This window comes from Danio rerio, chromosome 4, assembly GCF_052040795.2.
Source record: "Danio rerio strain M-AB ecotype USA chromosome 4, GRCz13ab, whole genome shotgun sequence".
NCBI lineage: Eukaryota > Metazoa > Chordata > Actinopteri > Cypriniformes > Danionidae > Danio > Danio rerio.
Window position 1 is genome coordinate 35860192 of NC_141024.2, and position 10857 is coordinate 35871048.

The 10857-nt window shown below is 35.6% G+C and overlaps 1 protein-coding gene across 2 annotated transcripts in view; it reads left to right on the forward strand.

Annotated features, from left to right (window-relative positions):
• LOC137491263 (uncharacterized) overlaps positions 1–10857 on the forward strand; it is a 104816-nt gene that overhangs the window by 53275 nt on the left and 40684 nt on the right. The window lies entirely within an intron of this gene.

A 10857-nucleotide genomic window follows, 5' to 3' on the forward strand; every position in this document is an offset into this window, starting at 1 on the left:
ACAAAAGTAAAGCAGTCGCTGTAATACAACAGGTCACTTTTCCAAATGTGGTATATATTTTACTTGTTATAATCTCAGTAACACAAGTTACAATGAGTAAATTATAGCCCCAGTTAAGTTGTGTGTTTTATATTGTCCCTGATGGGAAGTGTGTAGAGTTTAAAAGAGTAAAAGTAGCACAACAACAATGATGAAGCTGTTCAAAAGGCTTCAATAATCTGTATTCTGGATACGTTTCAGACATTATCGATCTCTGTAACACTACAGCAGAGCCAGACACAGCTTCATCACTGCAGGATGGCAGACATGTTGCTCAGCTTTTGAGCTTATTTCATTTGATTTCATCTAAGCCTGTAACTGGAGTCAGTTGAAGTGTTTGTGTTTGTCTTCAGTGATTCTGCTTATTAACAGCAGGTCTTCATCATCAGTGCTCGATCATCATTTAATTGTCTGATTAACTCAATGTAGAGAGGGAGCAGACAGACTCTGAGCAGAGGAAATGTTACTCAGAGGAGTTAGTGTGGTAGTGTCTAATTCAATCACAGCTTGTGCGCTGATCTGAGGTATATTTAGCAGATTCTGGAAAATAGACAGTATAATATATAAAAAAAAAACACATAATGTAACACCCCCACCAATATATTTTCCAGCATCAACCAATGTCTTGGAAATAAAAGGTCTATACAAACCAAATACTCATATTTATTATTTTTATGTTAAGAGCACAATACTCTCTCAAAAGCTGTGCTGTTTAAACCTTTTCAGTATACTGGATATTCAAGATTTGTTATTCTTCATCATCAGATTCTGATTAAACTTTCCTCATCATGTGCAGAAAAGCCAAAGGATTATGGTCTGCATTGACAGTGATTACATGACTACTGCCTCCAGGGTAAACTCCAGAATGCTGTAAAGCCTCAGATGTCCTGTCCTGTACTTTTCTATTGTACTTTTGAGCGTTAGTGGATTTCCTAAAACACATACAGGATGATCTACACCAGGGGAGTCAAACTCAATTCCTGACAGACTAACCACTGCTGTATATGGTTAATAACTGAGGAGAATATCTGTGTGGAACTGATCTGCAAGCTTTATTTAATCACAGAGAACGTCTCTCTGTTCTATTAAATGAATAAAACACATTACAGATGAGAATCTGACTTAAATATTAGATAAGCTCTAAGAAACTCTTCAAATCCTGAAGGAAATCAGACTTTCTACTGGATGTTCACCCTGTCATGTTTCTCAGCGCTTCTTTTAGCAGAAAACCCAGATGAAAACTCAACTTTAATAAGACACGACAGCAGCTCAATGTCCCGTTCTTTATTAGTGATAAAACACTGGAACCACCCATTATGGCTCCTTCTCAATTCATTTGTCATTTTTCATTTGACACTTTAGTTTAAGTTACAATTCACACTAAAAAAAACTAGTTTTATTACCTGCCAATTCTTAAGATATTAACAGGTTATTAGCACTTACAGAAAATGATCTCACTCTACATTCCTTATCCTACCCAATGCCTAAACCCAACTGGCTCATTCCTACTTTTCGTTGCCATTTGAGTCCCCGAGGGATAATATGGTACGGAATATTTAGAAAATGCAATAAAAAATCCCTTAAAGCTTGTCTGATAGGATTATCCAATTCCCACCACAGAACACAATGATACATACTCTAAATCAGTGGTGGGTAAACGTTTTTAGACCCGAGGGCCACATCAAGTTTTGCAAACTAAGTGAAGGGCCACGTGTCAAATTCTTCAAAAAATAACTTTTATTTATAGTGGCAGTATGCATGGATTATGTAATATCGGACAGAAACATGTCACATTAACAAAATTAATTCAAATTAGTCAAATCAATTTGCCCTGCCATTTATTTTTACTTATCAATCATCATAAAACAATAAAATAATCCCTTATAAAATATAATGTAATAATTTTTACAGTAAAGAAGAACAGAAAATATATCAGTCAAATTATCAATAATCTGATTTGCACTGCTTTTAGAATATGCAGATCAATCATCAAAAAACTTGATGAAACCACAAATCTTTGATAAAAGAACTTTTTAAAGTGGATGTATGAGTGAAAAATATATTCTATGACAAAAATTAACACATTTAATCAGCAATTATTATATAATTTGAGTCAAATTCACAACAATCTCATTAGAGCTTCTATAAATATGCTCATATCAATTATAAAACTATGAGATAAAACGAAAGAAGATTATTAGTCTTGTTATTCCAAGTCATGTTATTATGAGTGTGTTAATGTGAACAATGAGCCTGGTCCCCTCTCATTGCAAGGGTGTCAACGTCTAAAGTCTACTACGGCAAAACCGCGAGGCGCAGCAGGCGGTTAAAAATGTGAGTAAAACTCTTGCCGTTAGTAAACCATTCAAAAGAGGTGCTTCTTAATGCATAGAGCGTGTTCGGTGTGATCGGCCCCTTAGGTTGTGGTCTTAAAAATCATCATGTTGTACATAGTGCTTCACAGTATACACAGGGCACCACCTAGTGGTGTAAATCAGAATACATCACATCTTCCTTTTTTTTCTTTTTCTTTTTTTTTACTTATAAACAAAGATGCATTAACTCTCTTACGACTCTAAGAAACTTTAGTTACTAAACTTTTCACAGGTACTATTTAACAGTTGCAGTCCATGAATTTCAACAGAAATAACGCTTTGGCGGTCTAACCACCCTGCCAGAACTTTAGGCACTGAAGACAATCCTCCATCTGTAGAGACTGGCACTGACGCTGGCATGTTAGTTATCACATTTGGAACACACCCATTGTCACTGGATCAACTGAGTCAAAAATATGTGAATTCTGGAAGCTGGTCTCCCTTGTCTTGAGCAAGTGTTTTCGATTTCTCCTAAATCTTTCTTCATGCTGTGTTTGAACCAGAAATGATCTTGGTTTTTCATGCTTTCCAACCACCACAGCCGTTAGCCATTGATTGTCTGCTCTCATTCTCACAATTTCTCCTTCCTTTAATGCACGCAGACATTTTGCTCCTTGATCGAAGTAAAACTTTTGTTTCCGCTGTCTGTCTTTTAGGCACTTCAGAACTCCTCTTTGCAGCTGAGGTTGTAACAACTTACTTGCTGTTGGCAGTTTAGCTTTTACCCGGCGACCCATGAGAAGCTGTGCTGGAGACAAGTTCACTCCACCGAGTGGCAAACTTTTGTACTAAAGTAGAGCATCATATTGGTCTCCATTACTTTCTTGGGCCTTTTTGAGCAAATTTTTAATAGTCTGTTCTGCTATTTCGCTTTGGCCATTAGGTTGTGGATATCTGGGCCTTGATGTGGACTGCTTGAACTCCCATTTATGTTGGAAATTTCTAAATTGTGCACTTACAAACTGTGGTCCATTGTCTGAAACTACTTAATGCGGAATCCCATGTCTAGCAAAAAATTTACTACTGACATCAGTATTTGTAGTTCTTCGTCCCCTGCAGTAGCTTCCTTGATTTCTCTTAATTTATCTTCTGAAATAGGCAGACATTCTGTCAAGTGATGCACTTCTAGGTCTTTAGCAGTTGTTCTGTCTTTTCATCTAGATAGGCTTTGCTCAGTGTATCTGCTATTTTCAGTTCCTGCCCACACTGTTAAAAATTGTCCCGTTAAAAAACAGTAAAATACTGGCAGCTGCAGTTGCCAGCAATGTAATGTTATTTTACAGTATGTTGCTGTAAAAATACATGGACTACATTGATTTACACAATACTCAAGTGAACTCATTCTGCTCACTGAAAGAAACTGCCTCAAATTGGCCAACTGCTGAATGAGTTTATGAAGTATTGTGCTATATATGCCTAGAAGCATAATCATAATGATAACTTATTTTAGTTAATTAGAAAGGTTCGGTTTAACTCTAATGTCTTATTTTTCACAACAACACACATACATGTAAATCTGTAATCACAAGAGAGATTCTGACTGCATCAGCAACTAAACACCCGCTTTCTTTAAATAAAGAAACATACAGAATAACATCAGCAGTTCATTGTTCATCTTTAACTCATACACTGGCTCTACTCTCCTCCACAACGGTGACAGACAGAAGAAATTAGCTTCAGGTTTTACAGTAAAATACAGTTTTTTCCTTGATTTAACGGTAATCTACTGGCAGCTGTGGTTGCCAGCAATATACTGTTTTTTTACAGTCTACTTCCGTTGTGTAAATTAACAGTATATTACTGTTAAAATACATTTTTACACTGTGTTTTTACCTCTCACACCTTTAACCCTTTAAACCCCAGAGCCTATACTTCAGTTTTTATTGAAGTGTCCACACTACTGAGTGTTCAAGAAACATGTAGCAAAGCTGAAGTAAATTCATTAATTAACTGACTAATTAAATGATAATTGAGGATTAACAATGAACAAATGAAGAAATACTGAAGGGAAAAAACAAGAACAGAACATACAAAACTTTAGTCCCAGCTTTATAATGAAATAACCTGAAGAACAACAAATGATTAAATCATTTAAATGATCAGCGGATGATTAAACAACTCTACAAACATCATCACCAGCTACACTTATTACTTAATACATGTATTTTTGTATAACATCTACTAAAGTTCTTCTTGAGAAAAAGTTAAAGTTTTACGTCACCATCATGGAGAACAGAGTTTGCTTTAGTTGGGCTCTTAGCCCTGTCATTTTTATCATTTATTTATCTTGGCTGCTGCAATTGTTAAGAACTTTGTTTAAAAAGCTCCTTTGTTGTGGCAAGCCAGCCAAAAACCTAAATAAGATCTGGTGATGTTCATGTTGCTATTAAATGGCAGAGTCTGTTCTCATTTAGTATAATGAAATTTACTGCACCTATTCAATGTTAAATCTATTGTTTTACATTTTATGTCTATATATGGCAATGATTTCTGGAAGTTTTTAAGAATATCTTGGACAATAACACTGCTCTATGGTGTAAATCGCACTCAAAGAGACATCAATAATCAGCATATGAACCTCAATAATGGTGACAACTAACAAAATTAACAGTTTAACTCATAAACAGGCAACTGAAAGTCGAAACATAAACAACAGCAGAATCAAACGCAAATAAAGAAAACTGTAAGACCATTATACAACATTTATTTATACCGCAATGCATGCTGGGATATTTGTACCGTGCCACTCCCAGCATGCATTGCAGCATGAAACATTTGAGATGTTACCATTGTTGAGATACAAGGTCAGATTCATGAGGTCTGAGTGTGTATTTGTCATAACTGAACTGTTTTTGTATGTTATTTCTTAACTGTTAAGTAATTACGGAGGTATCTTTTCTGGTTCCACTTCTCATTAATTAAATTAATACCTGCAACTAAGCATAAAATCTATTGCATGAAGTCCTTCTTCCAGATTTATAACAAAATATTTATCAGAACTAATTTCAGACAAATAGATTTCTCTATTTATTGACTTCCCAACTTTATTGCTATAGCACAAACGTTTTGTAAACTCTGTATTACAGCAGTTGGAAAGTCTTCTTAAATGAGTTCAAGGGTGAAGAGCCCAACTAAACCAGCCCCTCACTCCATCACGGTGACACAAAAAACAACTTAATTTCTGTTGGATCTCAATGAGAATAGTATGGAAGTCAAATCAGTCAGTAATAAGTGTGTGTCTGCTGTTGTTTGTGGAGTTGTTTAATGATCCTCTGCTGAGACTGAAGCTGTTTTATTTTATTTTATTTTATTTAATGTTGTAACTCAAGTCACTGTTTGTGTTTCTTGTTTATTTTCTTCAGTAATTGTAATTATTAACAGCAGGTGTTCATCAGTGTCTGAATTCACTCATTAGTGTTCATTAAAACTGTCAGGTGAACTATATTAGTTAACTAGTGTATGAAATAGTGAACAAGGACACAAAGCGTGATTTTAAACACAGACTTCAAAACATCGAATCTGAACTCTGTTAGCTCAGTTTTCTGCAGTTGGTTACTTTCTCGAAAACAAAAATGTTACCCAGAAAGCACTGTTTTTAACAGAATATTAATGTTTTAGTGAAAAAACATTAATTTACCGTAGAATCTGACCGTTTTTTAACAGCAATTTTTTACAGTGCAGGTTTGTGGTAAACCTGTAGATCATACGGCTGGAGCTTCAACAACATCCTCTGCAGGCGAGGAGAAGTTTTCTGTAGAGGCTTTTTGAAGACAGTCTCCAACGGCTTGTTGTCTGACTGCACTTTTACTGCCTCTCCATATAGGTATTGGCTAGATTTTTCACAACCATATACGATGGCTAACAGCTCTTTTTCTATCTGAGCATACCTTTTCTGGCAGTCTCTTGAACCATAGGCCACAGGATGTCCTTCTTGGAGGATGACTGCTCCCAGAACCTTTGAACTAGCATCAACAGAAAGAGTCACTTCCTTGTTGACATAATAATATTTGAGAACTGGTGCGTTGCTCAGCTGTGCCTTTAGTTTCTCAAAACTCTCTAGTTGCGACTTATCCCAGTGCCACTCCACCCCTGTTTCCAAAAGTTTTCTCAATGGTGCACTGTTCTCAGACAGATTCTTTTTTGAGGTACTGAACCATTCAAAGAAACCTCATTAAAGCAGATTCCCAGGTAGGAGGCGATGTTCTCGCAACGTTCCCTTAAAGTTCCCTAAAGGTAATGAAAGTCCCGAACCTTTACAGAACATTAGGGATGTTCTTAAAACGTTCTCTTTTAGTCATAAAATAACGTTCCCAGTATGACTTTAGGAGGACGTTCTGTTTTGGTCATTCTATGGTCACATAATAACGTTACAAAGAGAACTTTTCTAACATTAGCAGAACGTTTCCACATGGTCCTCCTTTAGTCATATAATAACGTTCCCAGTATGACTTGAGGAGGACGTGCTTTTTTGGTTATTTTATGGTCACATAATAACGTTACAAAGACAACCTTTCTAACATTAAAAGAATGTTTTCACATGGTCCTCCTTTAGTCAAATAATAACGTTTTGAATAGGACTTTAGGAGGACGTTCTGTTTTGGTCATTCTATGATCACTTAAAAACGTTACCAAGAGCACTCCCGCAGCACTAATCCTAATAGCTAGTGGTCGTGGTCTCAAAATTCAAAAGCAAACAAGTAAAACGTATCTTCGATGTTCATCGTGCTCAAGAATGAGCATTAAAACTGTAGTGTAGCGTGTAACTGCTTCATTCTGGAGAGCTTGAAAAAAAAAAAAACAGACTCGTTTCTGGGATTCGATTCCTGTCTTCGAGTCAATTCCTGCAATAGGTCCATTGAGGAATCGACTCTTTTGAAGTCGATTCCCTAAATCATTAAACAACGGCACTCATTCTGCCTGTCAACAAAGCTGCTCATGGGGCTGCTTTTGCCAATTTCAGGTAAGTTTAGTCCTTAAAAGCATTCAGATATTACATACAACTGGGGCCTGTTTCAGTAAGGAGGTTCAAACAACTCAGAGTTTAAACTTGAACTCTGAGTTGATTTACCGAGAGATTAAAAACTCAGAGTTTTCGGTTTCAGAACAGCTGATCTGAGTTGGGTCAATCAACTTCGAGTAGACCAACTCAGAGTTAAGCGCGCACACCGTGACTTTAAAAAGGCATTATCAATGGAGCGTAGACATTACGAGTGACTATGGCAATATCTTATAAAAGAGATCACCATTTCTTTCTCCAGCTGAACTTGATGTTCTCATGCAAAGTTATAGCAAATATGAGTGTGTATATATTTGAAAAGAAACAACCATCAGTGAAGAAGAGACAGTTAGCGTGGGAAAACAGCTGCTCAAGTTAATGCCTAATTTCACTTTTTAAGTATTTAAATATTTAAGTATAATAAAATAAGTATTGTAATTTGTGACGTTTATCATTTTTTTTTCTAAACTTTTTTATACATTTATTAGTTTTAAATGATTTAACAGTGCACTTGTGTGTCTGCCTTTTTTATTGATCAAGTGATAGAGGTTAATATAACATTTAGAAGGTAAGCAGTACTAAAAATATTTTTTAGAAAGGATAATAATCCCATTAATCTAGTTACAGTGCATGTCGAAGGTGAATTTAATTTAATTATTTATTAAAAAAGGATAAGTCATTCTAGTACAGTTCTTCTGTGTGTGACTAAAATGTAGGCAATAGCTATGTTTCCATCCAAATATATTACATAAATTTATGTGCAAAACTGGAATATTGCATAAAAGATACGAATAAAATTCCATCCAACGAGTCAAAGAGAAAAAAATCGTCACTTCCTGATTAAACTGGCACCAAATATCAACAGTAAAAACAGAATTTACTGTGGTAGAAGAAGCTGCGTCAATTAATTCTTTATTTAGCCTAATTAATGTACTTGCGCCTCGATGTCAGAAGACAATGCTGAAACACAATGAACACGTGGGGGCGTCTGAAGCCATGAGACGCGGAGACTCTTGACACGCACCAGACGTTCGGAGGTAATAATAATATACACTAATACTGAAACAGTTAAGGCATTTTAGAATGACTAAAACAATATTTAAGACATGCTACAGTGTGCTCAGCTTGCTGGTTTGTCCATTTACACAAATTTTCATTATCATATGATCATGATCTTTTTTTTAATGTACATACTGTAATTTGTTTAGTAAAAGTGTTTCCATCGTAGTTTATGCACACATTTCCTATCGAATAAAAGTTTATCCTACTCAGTTAAGCGCGTTTTTTTATGCATATTTTAAAAAGTTATGTGCATCATGACATTTCTATCAATCGTTTTTATGCACGTATCCAAAATGAGCATAAAAATAGGTGTGTGGAAATGTAAGGCTAAGGCGAGAAATGCCGCTTCATCTTTAAAAAAGGGGAGGAGACAGACAGAAACTCTGAGTTTAGAGAATAAAACCTGCTTCTGACCAGGTTAGATTCACAGAGTAAGTTACCACAGTAACTGACTCTGAGTTAAAGTTACCTTTCTTTCAGAAACAGGCTTGACTTACCCTGCTTTCTCGAGTTTAACAAACCTGCCATTTTGAAACGGAAAACCCAGAGTTTCTCTCATTTCAGGGTTAAAATACTCTGAGTTTTCAGTTAACCTCCTTTCTGAAACAGGCCCCACGTCTGTTCCTGACTGTTCCAACTGTTTCTTTTTTACTGGTAATTGACATTTGTGTTGAATATTTATTTTATAGTTATGGTTACACAGCAAAATCCTCAGAGTAAAATTTACCCAGTTCAGAGAATATTTGGTCCCTCTCTAAATTAAGCAAAATTTACTCAGCAGCAGATTTAAAGTTAATGAGACAGTGATGGGGTTAATTAAGTGATGATTGAGCACTGATGATGAACACCTGCTGTTTGCTCATTGCTTACCTGATTGACTTTATTTCTGTCAGATGTTCACAAAAGTCCACATGAGATTTATTGAGAATTAACGGTTTAGTTCTTTACATTTCACAAAAAAAAAAAAAAAAAACAACTCCAAATGTCACCATTGTGGAGAAAAGTGGTGGATTTACTTGGACTCGATTTCTAATGTAAATGTTTCTTTGCTTGCTAGGACAAGTATAATGAGAGCAAATGTGATTAAGTTGACATCCTGTATTGATTCTTACTCTTGACAAGAGTAACTGTATAAGATATTATATTTAAATACATAAGAAACTAAATTCAGTGTTTATCAGGAGAATGGACCTCAGCTGTGGTTTTATATTTATTGAAACACATTGAGCATCTGAATCAATTCAGAGACACAGACATCAATAATCAGCGTATCTATCTCAACAGTGGTTAGAGTTTTATTTATTTTTGGCTGCGGTGCATGGTAAGACAATCATACAACATTCATCCATAGTTCCCAGCATGCACTGTAGAGGAGAAAAAATAAATAAAAAATTCACCATAGTTGAGAAGCATACTCTGATTCTTTATGTCTGTGTGTTTTAAGTGTGTCAGATGTTCAATGTGTTTTATGACCTGAAGAAAAGTACTGGTGAGCTCTGTTTTCTTAATACAGTGCTCATTTTGTGATACAACATTATTTAAACTTATTAGGTCAAAACCAATTTTACTGATTTGACTAGTGACTAAACCACCATAGAGTCAATTATCCAGAGCACAACTGCTCTCTTTATACAATGTTTGCCATAATACACTGTTTGGCAAGCAAAGAGAAGCTAACATTAACAAACGAGTCAGAGTCCAAGTAAAGCAGCTACTGTTCTCCTCAATGGTGACAGCTTAAACACAAAAAGTGTTTTTATTTATTTTTTTATTGCTGTTATAAAAAATGACTTAGTTAACTATTAATATTATCTATATGTAATTTTGTAGAGTGTGGCAGAAATAAGGCCAAACAGGTTGTTAATAAGTAAAGCTGCTGTTTGTGGAGTTGCTTAATGATGCTCTGCTGAGATTTTGAAAAATTTGATGTGTTTTATTTAGTTTATTTTATATACGGTAGGGATGGCTGACGTGAAACTGATGTTTCGACACAGTGTCGAGATCCTGAAGCGCAAGTGTTTCGAAACACTGCACCGAAGCATGATCCGAAGCACCCAAGTCACGTGACTAAAGTGTTTCGAAACACCTAGTCACGTGACTAAAGCGATTCAAAGCATCGATCAGCTTAGAAACGTTTCGAGACCTGGCGAATGCTCATTTGACTGCCAAGGTCATTAAATAATCTCTGTCTCATATGGCTTAGAGCACTGTGTGTTTGCTTATTGATTCTATACTTTGTATGATGTTTTGGGTTCGAATCCCGACTTGTACAAATACTCTGAAATCATGGTTTTATGTATTTTAATCATGTTTCTGTTTTGTGTAGCCTAAATAGGATACAGCTGCAGTTACGCCATCAATTTAGCATCATTTTTGTAACACTGT